Below are 16,293 nucleotides of genomic sequence, written 5' to 3'. Positions count from 1 at the left end.
TGTGTGTGTGTGTGTGTGTGTGTGTGTGTGTGTGTGTGTGTGTGTGTGTGTGTGTGTGTGTGTGTGTGTGCGTGCCCTCTGGTACGGGGTGTGTGTGTGTGCGTGCCCTCTGGTACGGGGTGTGTGTGTGTGCGTGCCCTCTGGTACAGGGTGTGTGTGTGTGTGTGTGTGTGTGTGTGTGTGTGTGTGTGTGGGTGTGAATGCACAGAGAGCTATTAGCTACACATTACATTGCCCCTGTATTTGATGTGTGGGCTTTAAATGTGCTCTTTCTACATGGCCGTCTTTAACAAGCCAGTGTGAATGGGCTTTCTCAGAGAGGGCTCAAGCTCCTGGTAGGAATATATATTGCCTCAGCGTGTGTGTCTGCAGTGTGTGTGGCTGCTAGTGGGGGGGGGCATTCGCCTCTGTGTGTGTGTGTGTGCGCCTGTCAGCGTGTATCGCGTGTGTGTGTGAGTGAGGAGCAACGGTTGTAACTCACAGTGACTGTAAGCAGAGGCCCTGGCAGCTGTAGACCTGGCCTCAGCGGAGCTGCTGCGGAGCTGGTGGGCCCTTCTCCATGTCACACACAGCCCACCAACCCTCCCTCCAACTTGACACTGCTGTCTGCCAGAGACCTGCCACAAGCCCACAGCACAGAGCAGCTTAGGTAGCACATAGTCAAAACATACGGAGAAATAACAGCCAGGCTGAGAGAGAGAAAGGGTGAGAATGAAGGAGAGAGGGGGTCAGAAGAGGAAAAGAGTGGAGTATACATGTAGGTAAAGAAAGAGAGAGGTGGGGTGATAGAAAGAGAGGGGTAGAGGGACAGAAGGAGAAAGGTGAGAATGTCACGCCCTGATCTGTTTCACCTGTTCCTGTGATTGTCTCCACTCCCTCCAGAGGTCGCTTCTTTCCCCAGTGTATTTATCCCTGTGTTTCCTGTCTCTCTGTGCCAGTTTGTCTTGTATGTTTAGTCAAGTCAACCAGCGTGTTTTTCCCATACTCCTTTTTGCTATTCTCCTTTTTCTAGTCCTCCTGGTTTTGACCCTTGCCTGTTTCTGGACTCTGTACCCGCCTGCCTGACCATTCCGCCTGCCTTGACCACGAGCCTGTCTGCCACTCTGTACCTCCTGGACGCTAATCTGGTTTTGACTTTTTGGCTGTCCACGACCATTCTCTTGCCTACCCCTTTGGGTTATTAAACACTGTAAGACTCCAACCATCTGCCTCCTGTGTCTGCATCTGGGTCTCGCCTTGTGCCGTGATAGATAGTGAAAGAGAGCGGGGGAGATGGAAAGGGAGAGAGTTTGACCTATGACCCACAAGTTAAATATGTCCTCCCTCTTCAACCTGATCTCTTCAAGCTGTGTGGTCTTCATTTCCACCCGTCACTGGATGCTTTATGACCTTTTACCGAGCCTATACGGATCATATGTATACAGTGAATACATTCATTCAACGTTAATTCAGCATTTGGGAGAGAGATTGTAAGAGTTGAGTCTGGGTTGGGAAAGCGTTTGAGAGGTAGTGTAAGGAGGATGTTGTTTTTACCTGACAACTGCAGCCGTGGTTTTGAATGTAGCAGAGACGCCTGCTACCTTAAGATGTTTACATTGGCGGCAGTTGGTGTTCTGGTTGTTTACTTGCTGTCGATGGGAATTCCCTATTTGGTGGAGGTTGAGAAACTCCATGGAAGCCATCTGGTAAACCACTATAAACAAGGCAGATGACATTGTTATGGCATTGTTCAAAAATACATACAGCGCAGTGAGTTTCCCTACCATATTCAACATACTTTGTAGTCGACCGAGGATACAGTACATAGGCACCACAACCGGAGGATACAGTACATGAGCACCACAACCGGAGGAATTTAAGGTCCATCCAAACGTCTCAATACACACTGGAACTTAAAGTGATGTACTCCAATTTAGTAGGGAAGTAAATGTAGTGACACTTTAGGAAGGGAAAGCAAGTGTCACTGTGTACATTGCCTTCAAATATTGACACACCTTTATTTTTTCCACATTTTCTTGTGTTACAGCCTGAATTTATAATGGATTCAATTGAGATTTTGTGTCACTGGCCTACACACAATACCCCATAATGTCAAAGTGGAATAGTTTTTCTACATTTTACAAATTAATAAAAAATGAAAAGCCCTTTTATGGCAAGCCTAGATAAGTTCAGGAGTAAAAATATGCTTAACAACTAATGTTGAATGGACTCACTGTGCAATAATAGTGTTTAACATGCTGTTTGACTTGACTATCTCTGTACCCCACACATACAATTATCTGTAAGGTCCCTCAGTCGAGCAGTGAAATTCAAACCCAGATTCAACCACAAGAACCAGGGAGGTTTTCCAATGTCTCCCAAAGAAGGGCACCTATTGGTGGATGAAAAATACATCTTTAAAAAGCAGACATTGAATATGCCTTTGAGCATGGTGAAGTTTTTAATTACACTTTGGATGGTGTATCAATACACCCAGTCACTACATAGATACCCTTCCTAACTCAGTTGCCGGAGAGGAAGGAAACCATTCAGGGATTTCACCATGAGGCCGATGGTGACTTTAAAACAGTTAGAGTTTAATAGCTGTGATAGGAGAAAACTGAGGATTGATCAACAACATTGTAGTTACTCCGCAATACTAACCTGAATGAAAGAAGAAAGCCTGTACAGAATACAAATATTCCAAAACATGCATCCTGTTTGCAATAAGGCTGTAAATCTATGCCAAGACATGAAAATGGCTGTCTATAAATGATCAACAACCAACTTGACAGCGCTTGAAGAATTTTAAAAAGAATAATGTGCAAATATTGTACAATTCAGGTGTTTAAAGTTCTTAGAGACTTACCCAGAAAAAGTCACAGCTGTAGTCGCTGCCAAAGGTGATTCTAACAAGCATTTCATTTTCAATACATTTGCTAAAATGTCTAAAGACATGTTTTCACTTTGGAAGTATTTCGGGTATTGTGTGTAGACGGGTGAAAAGAAAATCTATTTAATCAATTTTGAATTCCGGCTATAAATAATGTGGAATAAGTCAGGGGGTATGAATACTTTCTGACGGCACTGTGTACATTTACTGGGCTCAGCTCAAAGCAACCTGAAGCTGGGAGGGAGGGAGTAAACATGGACGCACACTTCCTCAGGGCAACACACTGCAAGGTGATCTATTGGAGTTGGGTGACAGATACTGAGAATGCCTGGGCCTAAATTCAGCCCTCCACTTCATCAAAAACATCCTCCCTGGCCTGGCTGAGGGATGTGTACACTTCTCTTGATGGCTGGGAGCAAGGCAAACAGGCCATGGAGCGTGTCACACTTAAATATCTCCCTCTGTCTGGCGAGAGGTGCATTCACATATAGGAACACACACACACACACACACACACACACACACACACACACACACACACACACACACAGGTGCACGCCGAGGTACACACACACAAAATCATGGTGTGACCCACATACCAGGCAGCTGCATAGAAAAAGGGAGGACAGGAGAGCAGAGAAAAGCACCACTCCAGCCCCTTGTGAATCTACTAGTGTAAATCTCACCCAGCCGTCCCATCCCGTGTCCCACTCCACACCGTTGTAAACTGCAGCCTGCATGAGAGGAAAGCCCCGACATTTATTTATTTGATCTATCCTTTATTTAACCTGGCAGGTCCCACTGAGATGGTCATCTGGTTTACAGGGGAGTTGATTCTCTAAGCTCATGACTACATAATGCTCTGTACAGTATAACAGACCTATACAACCCTAGTCAGTCAGCCAATCAGATGGCTATTTAACACATATGACCGGCCTAGATGCAGTTTCTAATGGGAAATGTCGAGCATTCACCTCACTTCTCTCTCACCTCTGCTGCTAATACTACTCTGTTCCCACCTCTAATTGCTACGCGTTTAAATCAAACCAGAAATGAATCCATTTCATTCTCTTCAGCCAATTTAACCATCCATCCTCTTACTTACGCCCACCACAGGGTTCTCTCTCTCTGAATGAGACTTGAGAGTAGTTTAAAGATTCTCACTACTCCGGTTGACTTCCTGGAGAACTAGACCCACCGTGACTGTCTCATTATCTTCATGCTGGCGTCCTAGAGTATCCCGCAAAGCCGGGGCTCAGTCGGATCACAAGGCCTCTAGACTGCCTGAACCTGAGGAGGAAGAGAGAGAAAGAGGAGGAAGAGAGAGAAAAGGAAAGAGAGATGAAGAGAGAGAGAGAATAGAGAAAGTGTGGTGTGTTCATGCTATCCTCTCTGTTAACCAGGGGTCATTTGAGGCTACATCACATGTCACTACTCTGTATGCTAATTGGTTGCAGCCTCTGTTCCTCGGAAGCCAATCCCCCGTCAACACCTCAGCAGAACACCCAGGGTCGACTTGTGTGTGTGTGTGGGAAGGTGTTTTCTGTCGGATGTACAGTATCTTCAGAAAGTATTCATATATACCCTTCCACATTTTGTTGTGTTACAGCCTGAATTTAAAATGGCTTCAATAGACTTTATTCTCATCCATCTACACACAATATCCCATAATGATGAAGTGAAAACATGTTTTTAGAAATGTTTGTAAATGTATTGAAAAGGAAATAAAGAAATATCTCATTTACATAAGTATTCACATCCCTGAGTCAATACATGTTAGAATTGCCGTTCGCAGCAATTACAGTGGTAAGTATTTTTGTGTAAGTCTCTTAAGAGTTTTGCACACCTGGATTGTATAATTTTGCACATTATTATTTAAAAATTCTTCAAGTTCTGTCAAGTTGGTTGTTGATCATTGCTAGACAGACATTTTCAAGTCTTGCTATAGATTCTCAAGCAGATTTAAGTTATTAACTGACTTGCCTAGTTAAATAAAGGTAAAATAAAAAAAGTAAGTAAAAAAATGTAACTAGGCCACTCAGGAACATTCAATGTCGTCTTGGTAAGAAACTCCAGTGTATATTTGGCCTTGTTTTAGGTTATTGTCCTGCTGAAAGGTGAATTTGTCTCCCAGTGTCTTTTGGAAAGCAGACTGAACCGAGTTTTCTACTAGAATTTTGCCTGTGCTTATCTCTATTCTGTTTATTTTTATCCTGAAGAAACTCCCTAGTCCTTGCTGATGACAATCATATTCATAACATGATGCAGCCACCATGCTTGAAAATATGAAGAGTGGTACTCAGTGATGTTGTATTTACCCCAAACATAACACTTTGTATTCAGGACATAAAGATAATTTCTTTGCCACATGTTTTGAAGTTTTACTTTAGTGCATTATTACAAACAGGGTGCATGTTTTGGAATATTTTTGTTCTGTACAGGCTTCCTTCTTTTCACTCTTTTCATTCAGGTTAGTATTGTGGAGTAACTACAATGTTGTTGATCCATCCTCAGTTTTCTCCGATCACAGCCAACTATAACTGTTTTAATGTCACCATTGGCCTCATGGTGAAATCCCTGAGCATTTTCCTTCTTCTCCAGAAACTGTGTTATGAAGGACGCCTGTGTATCTTTGTAGTGACTGGGTGTATTGATACACCATCCAAAGTGTAATTAATAACTTCACCATGCTCAAAGGGATATTCAATGTATGCTTTTTTTAGGTGGCCTTTGCGAGGCATTAGACAACCTCCCTGATCTGTGTGTTTGAAATTCATTGCTCGACTGAGGGACCTTACAGATAATTGTATGTGTGGGGTACAGAGATGAGGTAGTCATAAAAAAAAAATGTTTAACACTTAGTGCACACATCCAGGACCTATATAATCCATACAAATTATTATGTGACTTGTTAGGCACATTTTTACTCCTGAACTTATTTAGGCTTGACATAACAAAGAAGTTGAATACTTATTGACTAAAGACATTTCAGCTTTTCATTTTTTATTAATTTGTAAAAATCTGTAAAAATTCCACTTTGACATTATGAGGTATTGTGTGTAAGCCAGTGACACAAAATCTCTATTTAATCCATTTTAAATTCAGACTAACACAACAAAATGTGGAATAAGTCAAGGTGTGTGAATACTTTCTGAAGGCCCTGTATCAAAGTATTTCGAGAAAAGACCTTTATATGATTATGTCCGACACTTTTCAAGCGTTTCTCAGCCTCTGACAGAGGCGTTAACCTGGTTTTTATTGGTATCTCATAATTGAAAACCAATTATCTTATGTTATGTTAAAAGGCCTTTGTGTTAGCTTAGCTGGAAAGTGTTTCGCTTGTTGGAACAGGTTCTTCTTAGGGGGGGGGTTCATGAACGAGGCAAAGTTGAGTTCAATTTACTGCACTACATTAATTTTCTTCTCTCTCGCTCTGGGAACGGAGACAACTGTTTACTCAATACAACTTCTTTATTAACTTTATATATCTAAAATGGCCGTGGCGGAGGCTGCTAAAGTTTCAAAAGACTGCAGTTGTGTGGTGTGTTACATCATAAATATTACCCGACTTCAGAAGAAATCTACAGCCATGTTCTAGAAATGGTGGCATGCATTGATGCAACAGTTGGCTACTGAATAAAACCTATTTTTTGAGGAGAAGATGAAGACAATGAAGAAGATGAAGATAAATAATAAAAGACGAAGAAGGGAGGAACCACCCGGAATAATCTAAAGCAGTGGTCACATACCTTTTCTGAGTCAGAATGCAAGCCGAGATCTACCGTTTTTACATGATTTAAAAACGTAAGCCTAGGCAACATTAACCTGTTAAAACGGTACTCTATTAATGAGGTTTGTGCAGTAGGCTATAAGCCCAATATATTATCACTGCATATTGGCTTTGCTTCTCAGACTTTTTTTTACAATTATATTTCAACATTTGAGGTAGGCTATATGATCACACCATTAATAGACCAGTTGTATTATTGTGAGGCACAGCTGAATGAGCATACATTTAAATAATTCACTTTTTCTTATTTTACGAGGCATCTGATGGTCAGTCTCAGCGGAGGGAGAGAACAGCAGACTGAGGGGCCTCCGCTGACACTGACCAAAAAGGGACACAGTCTTCAAATCAAATGTTACAATACAACAACCTTACAGTGAAATTCTTACTTACAAGCAACAATGCAGTTCAAGAAATAGAGTTAAGAAAATATGTACTAAACAAACTAAAGTTAAAAAAAATATATTAAAATCACAAAGTAACAAGAAAATTGCACATCAGAGAGGCTATATACAGGGGACACCGGTACGTTGTCAATATGCGGGGGTACAGGTAAAGTGACTTGTAAAGTGACTATGTATAGATAATAAACAGCGAGTAGCAGCAGTGTAAAAAAAAAAAAGGGGGGGGGGGGGGTCAATGTATAGTCCCGGTGGCAATTAGATTCATTGTTCAGCAGTCTTATGGCTTGGAGGTAGAAGCTGTTAAGGAGCCTTTTGGTCCTAGGCTATGACTTGGGTGAATGGAGTCTTTGACAATTTTTTGGGCCTTCCTCTGACACCGCCTGGTATATAGGTCCTGGGTGGCAGGGATGTACTAGGCCGTACGCACTACCCTCTGACACCTCCTGGTATATAGGTCCTGGATGGCAGGAAGCTTGGCCCCAGTGACGTTCTAGGCCGTGCGCACTACCCTCTGACACCGCCTGGTATCTAGGTCCTGGATGGCAGGAAGCTTGGCCCCAGTGATGTACTAGGCCGTGCGCACTACCCTCTGACACCGCCTGGTATATAGGTCCTGGATGGCAGGAAGCTTGGCCCCAGTGATGTACTAGGCCGTGCGCACTACCCTCTGACACTGCCTGGTATATAGGTCCTGGATGGCAGGAAGCTTGGCCCCAGTGATGTACTAGGCCGTGCGCACTACCCTCTGACACTGCCTGGTATATAGGTCCTGGATGGAAGGAAGCTTGTCCCCAGTGATGTACTAGGCCGTGCGCACTACCCTCTGTACCCCCTTTGCTGTAGCTTTCTTTTATGCCTGCTATGTTACTGAAGACAGTCCTCTGATTGGTAGGCCTATAGTGCACATGATTCCCCCCCCCCCCCCCCCCCCCCCCCCCCCACTGGGAAGGCAGAGTTTGTACCTTCAGACATATGAAATGGTTCAAAATGGGAACATATCGCATACCTGGCATGCAGGGCAGCTGAATCGGGTGCACCTTCCAACAACAGAGTGAGACAAAAAAGAAAAAATAGGAACGCAAGGCTTATTGGTGTTTTTTTTACAGAATATCTGGCGATCGACTAGGAATGCCTTGGAGATCGACCTGTTGATAACCACTGATCTAAAGAAAGCGTTCCAAACAGGGTTTTGATGTAGAAGCGCTGTAAAGCCACTTTACTCCACTACAAACTAAAAGGGAAGTCAAGGAAGTCAAAAGATCCTACTGGGGGATCGATGCCAGTGTCAACTCTAGACGTCACATGACCAAAATAACATCCCCACAGTGTGTGACGCCTCAGATCCCGCAGAGCTATGTGCACAGGAACTGGCCAAGACAAAGACTTGTGGAATAACAAAAAGCTAAATGGACAATGAAAGATGCTGTCCACAAAAGAAAAAGACATTTAGGTGTCGTGAAAAAAACACTTGCCCTCTTTGCTTACACATGGGCAGCACTATTGGTTTTGGAGTTGGGCGGCTATGGATGGCCAGGCCAAGGGTTTCTATGTCCTGGAATGAGAGAGTGGCTCCAAGAATAAGAAGGCACATCACTAGCTGCTGGGCAAGGGTCTTCTGAGGTCTGCCTTGTCACATTGTGATCCACAGACATCAATCGAGATCCAACATAAAACATCTCTTTGTTCGGCCCTGTAGAACAGTTGTGCTACACACACATTTTCCCCCTGAAACGGACTATAAATGTATTTTGCTTCTCCTTCAAGATGAAGGGGGTTTGCCAACAGAAAGACCAAAGAGTAACAATCATGTTTTCTCTGTGATTTGAAGGAGCTCCATTGACAGTTTTGATAGGGGCGGAATACTAATTTTAGAGGGATTTTGAGGAAGATGGATTTCCCCTTATGGTCATGTCGTCCTATCAACTGAGCCAGCCTGAACAAGGAGGACTAGACTGTGGGTCTTCAAGCTGTAACCTTCATGCTGTGCTGTTGAGACCGCCTGAGAAAACCCAAAGATACTTCAGAAACCATGAAAATCTCCTTAAGTTCACCGGCCCCACTCAGTCCTTGAAGACTGCAGGAGGCCATTTGAGGTAGCAAGGTTGTCTCCCCTTAGTCCTTTCCAACGTGCTGTGCAGAGATTTGAACGTTTGAGCATCTGTGGCTTACTCTGCGAAGTCTGTTTTAGCGTTAAAGTGGTCTATTAGTTACTGAATGACAGGGATTTTGTGCATTCTTGCCAATACAGACCCCTGCCAACATTAGTTTACTGTGAACGCTTCATTCGACGGCCACCACCATATCTAAAGCATCATCAGACACATGCCAATCACCCAACGGAGTGCTGTGTACATTGCTGAATGCACGTTGGGGGCCTCCTGGTTTTCCAATGCAAAAGGTTTGCTAACATGCATCGTTGACCCCAAATTGCCAGAAAACAACTACAAATCTGTCAGCACCTCCGCCATGGCTGGTTGGCGAGGACAAGGAGGGTGGAGAAGTATCTAAATGGTCTTCCATAATATTTGTGCTGAATGAGGCAGTTCTCTCTGAGACAGGACCACTTTGAGCTTTGAGGATCTATATTCACAGAATGGAAACACACAAGCACTGAAGTTAGCACTGAATATGAATATGAGGTACGCATTTACGCAAACAAACTCACCATGACAAACACTGGAAAAGGTTGGCCCGCCCATTAGCCTACAAAGGATTCATTCCATGCTTTGTCGGCGACTCAGCGCACAAGCCTCCATGCCAAATAGCAACTTGACATTCCAGTCCATATGAAGCAAACCAAACGGTGGGTTAAGAAGCCATGAAGTGCAGCATTAGTGTACACAGCCATAAGTCAAGAGATCTAACCAAGATAAAAATGGACAGGAGTCCTGATTAAAAGGCAGGGAAAGCCTGGGACAACTGTTTACCTGACCTTTCAACTCCTCCTAAACTCAGGCTGATTGTGCAACATTGTGCTCTGCGTCTTGGTTATTTACAATGGCGATATATTGAGGTGGATTAAATTGTTGCCTGCTGTTAAAATACATTGGATTTGTTGATGCTGGTGGGTGGACTCTGTTTAGTGAACACTCCAATTAAACACAATCAGGCTATTTCAGAATGATGGGAATTTACCAAGGCAGGCCGTATTATAAACACTAACCAGGTGATTGGGAGTGAGACATTTAATGATTAGTAATTACTGGAGGAAATTACCATAATGGAGATGCAACACATGGTTAAGCCATGGCTAAGTTGTTCTGTTTACTCTGCAGATCTAGGTTCAGTTTTTTGCCTTTTAGATCATAATGAATATGATTGTATAGACAGGGCAGGATCTGATCCAAGATCAGCACTGCTACTCTGAGATGCTTTGTGAATACGGGGCCAGGTCTCAGACTCTCAGTAGCCGGTTGGCTGAAGTCAGGTTGGAAGAGTTTGTTTAAACATGGGGATACGGCAGAAGGTGAAGGTGTGCTCCACTTTCTCGCCCGGCCTCTCTGCCTTTGTGTCGGTGTGTTTGTTCAGGATTTGAGTGGCATCCGTAAGTGTTTGAGCTCCATCTGTTAGGCCAAGACACCTTAATCATGGCACCCATAGTCAGTGAGATCTAGGCCCATCCCGCCGCTGAAGGGAGCCTGGGCTCGTCCCATGGGTGTGGCCTTCTCTCCTGTTGAGTCATGCATCACACAACATCAACCCCCCTTCATGGAGACACAGACACACACCATAACCCCCCTCCACACTCACATCACACAATACACATATCCAACACACACCAGCCCCCACCTGTCTCCCGACCAGCCCTCCACCGTTGGCCATTTATCAACACCTGAATCCCCACTCACAGCTCGGCGTCTTTAGGCCTGATGACTCACGCTAGAGAGTCCATGGTGCATGTCATACACCACTCACTTTCTCTTCCCGGAAATGCTTGTCATCATCACTCAATGAAGCTTGGCTATTCGAAAGGATTTCTCCAATGACAGAGATGGAGGAGGAGCATCATCACTCAAGAAAAGAAACAGGAAGAACTGGACAATAAACGGCCCAACTCACCTCCCCCTCCCATCTAGATAGTCACTGGAGACACTTCCCAAATCTTCAAGACTTTTGTAATGGAATATTTTGACAGCATGAAATGCTTAATTACTTTGCTGGAGTTGCAGAGTGTCAAACCTGCACCGACTTGCTGTGATAGAAAGACGTAATTCATTCAATAAGAAGGGGGGCATGACTTTGCTTCAAAGTGCGAGGACAAGAATATACTTCTCTGTTCTGTTCCTCTTCAATGGAAACCAATGGCCCTTAGCCGTCTTACCACTGCCATTACTGCTGTGTCTAAGGACAGACTTCTACAGTGCCTCGGAGCCTAGTAGAAGCACAGTGTCTGTCCTGTGATAGCTGTATGAGATTCCACATGCTCTGAGTAATTCCTCCCTCCCTCCCCCTCCTCCCTCACTCCTTGTGCGGTGCGTGGCCCTGAGTCATCAGCCCAGCCAGGCCCCCACACTTTCCTTCCCAGCCCCTCTCTGGCTGTGGCGAGGAGGACAGCGGATTCACCGACCAACCGAAGGTTCACGATCCTCCCAGATGAAACTCACCGAATAGCCTCCGAAGGCGATGACTCACCCCCACGGAAGAGCACTCCTCTCCGTCTCCTCCAGCCAGCCTCCCCCTCTCAGACAGTTCTCCAACCCCACCACACCCCAACCCGGATCAGATCAGAATCCTCCGCCCGTCTCTCTGTCTGGCCCTTGGCGCAATGTCAAGAAACTGAAGGACATATAGCTCACTTGTCTGCATGTTAAACAATGGAGACTGGGGAGATAATGTCATCCTAAGGCCAGCCTGCAGGGTACTTAGCTATCATTAGTGAGGATGAAGATGTCTATAGTTCTGTCTGGGCAAGGTGTGCTGTGATCTTGAATCATCCCACTCATCTAAAGTATCGTGATGCTGTACGTAGCACCTTGAACGAGCCGTGAACTTTGGATAAGAACGTCTGTTGCATCTACCTAGAGTTGCATCTAACTAGATTTGTTTGACTAATTCATTGACGACGGCCATAATGCATCAGTTGGGAATAACAAATAAGCATTTTCTATTCAATTTTCAATTCCCTCCAATTTGTTCCAAGACTGTCTGAACATCTTTCAGGGACTTGACAATGTGACCAATGGATTTACATTTAAAAAATGTTTTACATTTTAGTCATTTAGCAGACGCTCTTATCCAGAGCGACTTACAGTAGTGAATGCATACATACATTTCATCTCATACATTTTTTTTTTCTCTCTCTGTACTGGCCCCCGTGGGAATCGAACCCACAACCCTGGCGTTGCAAACACCATGCTCTACCAACTGAGCCACAGGGAGCCATCATAGAGCTTGTAATATGTCCGTATGAGTGCGTCGCCCATAACATAGAGACTTGTTCTTATAGGAGATTCTGTTGACCATTGCAAGAGCAATAAGGATTTTTAGGGGCATTATGACTGGGTTAATAAAACACAGCTGCCCCTAAAAGTCCCTCACTTTTCTTGCTGCCTTTTTCTCGTTCTCCCTCCCTCCCTTCCTCTCTCTCTCTCTCTTTTTCTCCCTCTCTCTTATGTCTGTTCCAACTTTTTTGAGATTGAACCGTAGCGTTTACTGGCTTGTGGACCGGCTGAGGAGTGGGTTCACAGCTTGGATTAGTTGGGTACCAGCAGAACTGTGGCTGGATCATTCGGAACAACAAACAGAGGCGAAAGAAGAACCAGCCAGCTTGTCGATAGGCCAACACATTAGACTTTTGAGTTTAAATGGATGGGGCTAGAGGGTTGCATATTTCACACAAAGCAATTTATGAATTGTATATTTATAATGGCTATGTTTTATTGGGATTAGCGTAGGCGTTTTAAAGGGGGTTGAATGAGTTCAGAGCTTCAGTCTTTCTCAGGAGGGTCCCTAGTCTAGTTCATTAGCTCTTCAGCTTAACTGTACCAGACAAGGTAAACACAACCTAGGCCAGTTGAATTAGAGGAGTTTGCTGTATTCACAATTACTACATAATGACAATATATTACATATGTTATGGCTTTAGGAATTGCTGTGTTTAAGTTGGAAACGCAATGAACGAATCCAATGACCTGACATATCTTGAACAAGCATTCCCTGGCATATGCTCACACATGTAGTGTAGGCCTGGGCCTAGTTACAGGGCCCGGGCCTAGTTACAGCTGCAGCCTGTGTTAGAGACTGATATGGTCTAGTTAAAGTGATTACAAAGACTATTACAAGTCGCGAGATGAGTGACTGGACCTGGAACAATGTCAAATTCCATTGAGAAAGGCTTGGTAGGCGGTAGCAACGAGCACAGTTTCTATCCTAACTTTAATCAGCGCTCTTGGTGGATATCCCAGATATCTAGCATAGCCATGGTGCTTATTCAACCCAGGCCCAGGACCGTGTTACCAGCCTCCCAAGCCTTCCTACTTAGGCCCTCTATGCTCGCATACTCATACTGGCTGTTTTCCTGGTTGGTATTGAGGAGGAGTTGTGTCATGCATGGTTTTTGGTTTAGTTTTTGTAGTGAGTCATTTCATCTTTATGGTAGTAGGATATAAATCAGCATAGGCCTACATTTATCTTACAATGACCTGAAACAGAGCAATAGGAAAGTTAATAACTTCTCACTTAGTTTGAAGGTGTAATCTATTTAATTCCGTTTTTTAATTGATCTAAACTTGAAACTCTTGAGGTGAATTTTTATATCATTTCTCCAGTTAGAAGATAATGTTTCACAAATGCTAATCGTCAAGGTTTATTGTATTTTGTCCTTATACTGTTGCTAACAAACAAATGAAGTGTTTAAATAAGTACACTGATGTGTAAAATAGTTCAACGGAGCTGCCATCTGACAGCCGCAGCTTTATCACAACTAGCTTAAAATGGCAGGCTTGTATAAACAGTCTGTGTTAAAGACATGAGAAGAACACCGCCTACTTAAACTACATAAAACAGCACTGTAAAGAAATGTATTGATGCCATGCATTTTAGCCAGATGGTGAGATAGTAGAGGTTGTAATACAGTACTACGGCAAAGATCATTATACTTAGATATATAATAATTAGATAGTATTGCATCCATCTTTAAATAAAACACATGCTTCAGCATATGTCTTACCTATGTGTCATTTGAGTATGTAGATGTCACCATCAGCATTCCTAATATTAATTACGTAAAACATTTAGAGTATAGATGCTAAATTCACTAGTGGGGTATGGAGACTATGGCATTCGCTGGTGAAAATATGTCTGAGACTAATTTTGGTACCTGACTTCACTGCTACTTTTATGACTAACACACTTTAAGCGTATTAGAAGATGGACTTTTTATTAAGCGTATTAGAAGATGGACTTTTTTTTATCCCCCTCAGTTGAATTCAACTATTATCTTAGACGTACAAAGTATTCCCAAGTAGACTGTTAAGAGATGTCATAAAAGTTATTGCATCTTTGCATGAAGACGTTTTTTTATGGGCCAGTCTAAGGCTATTTCCAAGATGTAGGTCTGATAAATGTTGAGAAGAGCACATGAAGGCCTGTCATAGAGATTTACGCCCACGTGTCACATGTAGAAAAGATATGGACTTGATGTGATGTCATCTAAAAGAAGTTATAGATCGGTGTTGTAAAAGGGTATTAAATAATTGTTTTGCTGACTTGTCATCATTTCTTAGGACAATCTTATTACAACAATGAACAAACAATCTCAATTTGACCCCTTCACTTCTAGAATAAGGAACAATATAGGCTATATATTGTGTGTTATAATTGACATTTTGATATAAATCCCTGTGAGGGCCATAAACAAGGCCTGTGCGTTTTGCGCAAAAGTTATACACTTAGTTAGGTAGTCCATAATCAGGGAAATGTGCAGCGCATGTCGTCTCCCCAAATTGCATTAGTGTGAAATTGTTCACAAGTACAGAACCTATATTTTGTCAGTTCACTTGCAATATATTCTGAACGTGTTGGTCACATGAGTCAGAAACTGGGACTTTGTAGGCCAGTTGAATGAATGAGGACTCACCTTGCCCGCAAAGACCCAGACTCTGGCACACACTGATTTCAGAGCACTCTATAATTGTGTGAGGAATTGTGTCTTGTCCTTGATTTATAAGTGTATTATGATGAATAATGACGAACAAAATAGCCTAAATATTGGCAGTTTAGCATTCATTCAGTATATCCTATTCAAAAACGCAGTTGGCACAAATTAATTGTCCCAATATTGTCGACTACTTCCTACCCAGACAAGAAGGCGCAACAATCAATTCAAGGAAGTCTACAGAACCATACTAGGCTATTCATATTCACTGTTTGACTGAGCTAACGTTGTCTTTACCTGATATTCTCCAATGTCACAAACATGTTCAGCATAAACACGCAACGCGGTAGGATCCGTGATGTGTCGTCCGCATCCCTTGGACAGCAAGATGACTTCGCGCAAAACCCTCGCTTGATGAGGAGTGTATGGGAGAGATTGGAGATGCGTGCGAAGTTGAAGTTCGCTGCTGCTCATCACACCACCACCGCCCCTCTTTTTGATCAGTGGCGCTGGTATTGCACAATCCCCAAATTTAGAAAGAATATCCTTGGGGACGAATTGCACCACTTTCTTTCAAAATAACTTGAAATGTTGTTTTTTCCTAAATAAGAAAAACGCAACAGTGTAGCACTCGTGCCGCGGCGCCAGTGATTCTCCTAAGCTTTTTTAAATGGATAAATGCGATGTTTTCCAGTCTGAGCGACCCCCGTGCGCTACGCACCGCCGACGGTCCTCAAAATATCCATTCTCTGTAAACGGACTTGCTGATGTTATTGCCCAGTTGTAGGCTATATGACCACGACATCGCCAAGAGCTGAAAGGATTTGATATATGGTGTTGCGCCCTCGTGCTGGGACCTCCCCAAAATGGGCTTCTGCTAAGCGGTAACCTGGTTATTTTGAGCGCGTCACTTCGACTTGTCTCTAAGTTATAGGTTTCCATTGCCAAGGTTGGGCGCAGCACTTGACTGATATTGTTATAGGCTACTTATTGATGGAGTAGACATTCATAGAAATCGGCACACTATTGACAACACAACGAAAGAAAAGTGGACACATTCCTATGGTTTCTTTCTTATACGAATTATACATGTATTTGGCCCACATAATGTCATCAAATTGGCATATAATAGCCT

General features: G+C 43.3%; 1 long non-coding RNA gene and 1 other non-coding gene across 5 annotated transcripts; both read right to left on the bottom strand.

Annotated features, from left to right (window-relative positions):
• Positions 1-242: 242 nt before the first annotated feature.
• Positions 243-16,204, bottom strand: LOC115178046 (uncharacterized). 4 transcript variants are annotated; one of them, XR_003872537.1, is made up of 4 exons: positions 15,456-16,204; positions 4,071-4,162; positions 1,306-1,693; positions 243-617 (listed from the first exon to the last, which is right to left on the bottom strand). It is a non-coding gene; the product is annotated as an uncharacterized LOC115178046 (long non-coding RNA). The 4 variants fall into 4 exon arrangements; XR_003872539.1 differs by lacking the exon at positions 15,456-16,204 and having other exon boundaries at positions 1,306-1,401; positions 1,534-1,693; positions 4,071-4,525; XR_003872538.1 differs by lacking the exon at positions 4,071-4,162.
• trnaa-ugc (transfer RNA alanine (anticodon UGC)) lies at positions 12,370-12,444 on the bottom strand. The gene has a single exon. It is a non-coding gene; the product is annotated as a tRNA-Ala (tRNA).
• Positions 16,205-16,293: the final 89 nt, after the last annotated feature.

This window comes from Salmo trutta, chromosome 38 (genome assembly GCF_901001165.1).
Source record: "Salmo trutta chromosome 38, fSalTru1.1, whole genome shotgun sequence".
NCBI classification, from domain to species: domain Eukaryota; kingdom Metazoa; phylum Chordata; class Actinopteri; order Salmoniformes; family Salmonidae; genus Salmo; species Salmo trutta.
The sequence above is the reverse complement of the archived record's forward strand: the minus strand, read 5'-3'. Positions and strand labels throughout refer to the sequence as shown.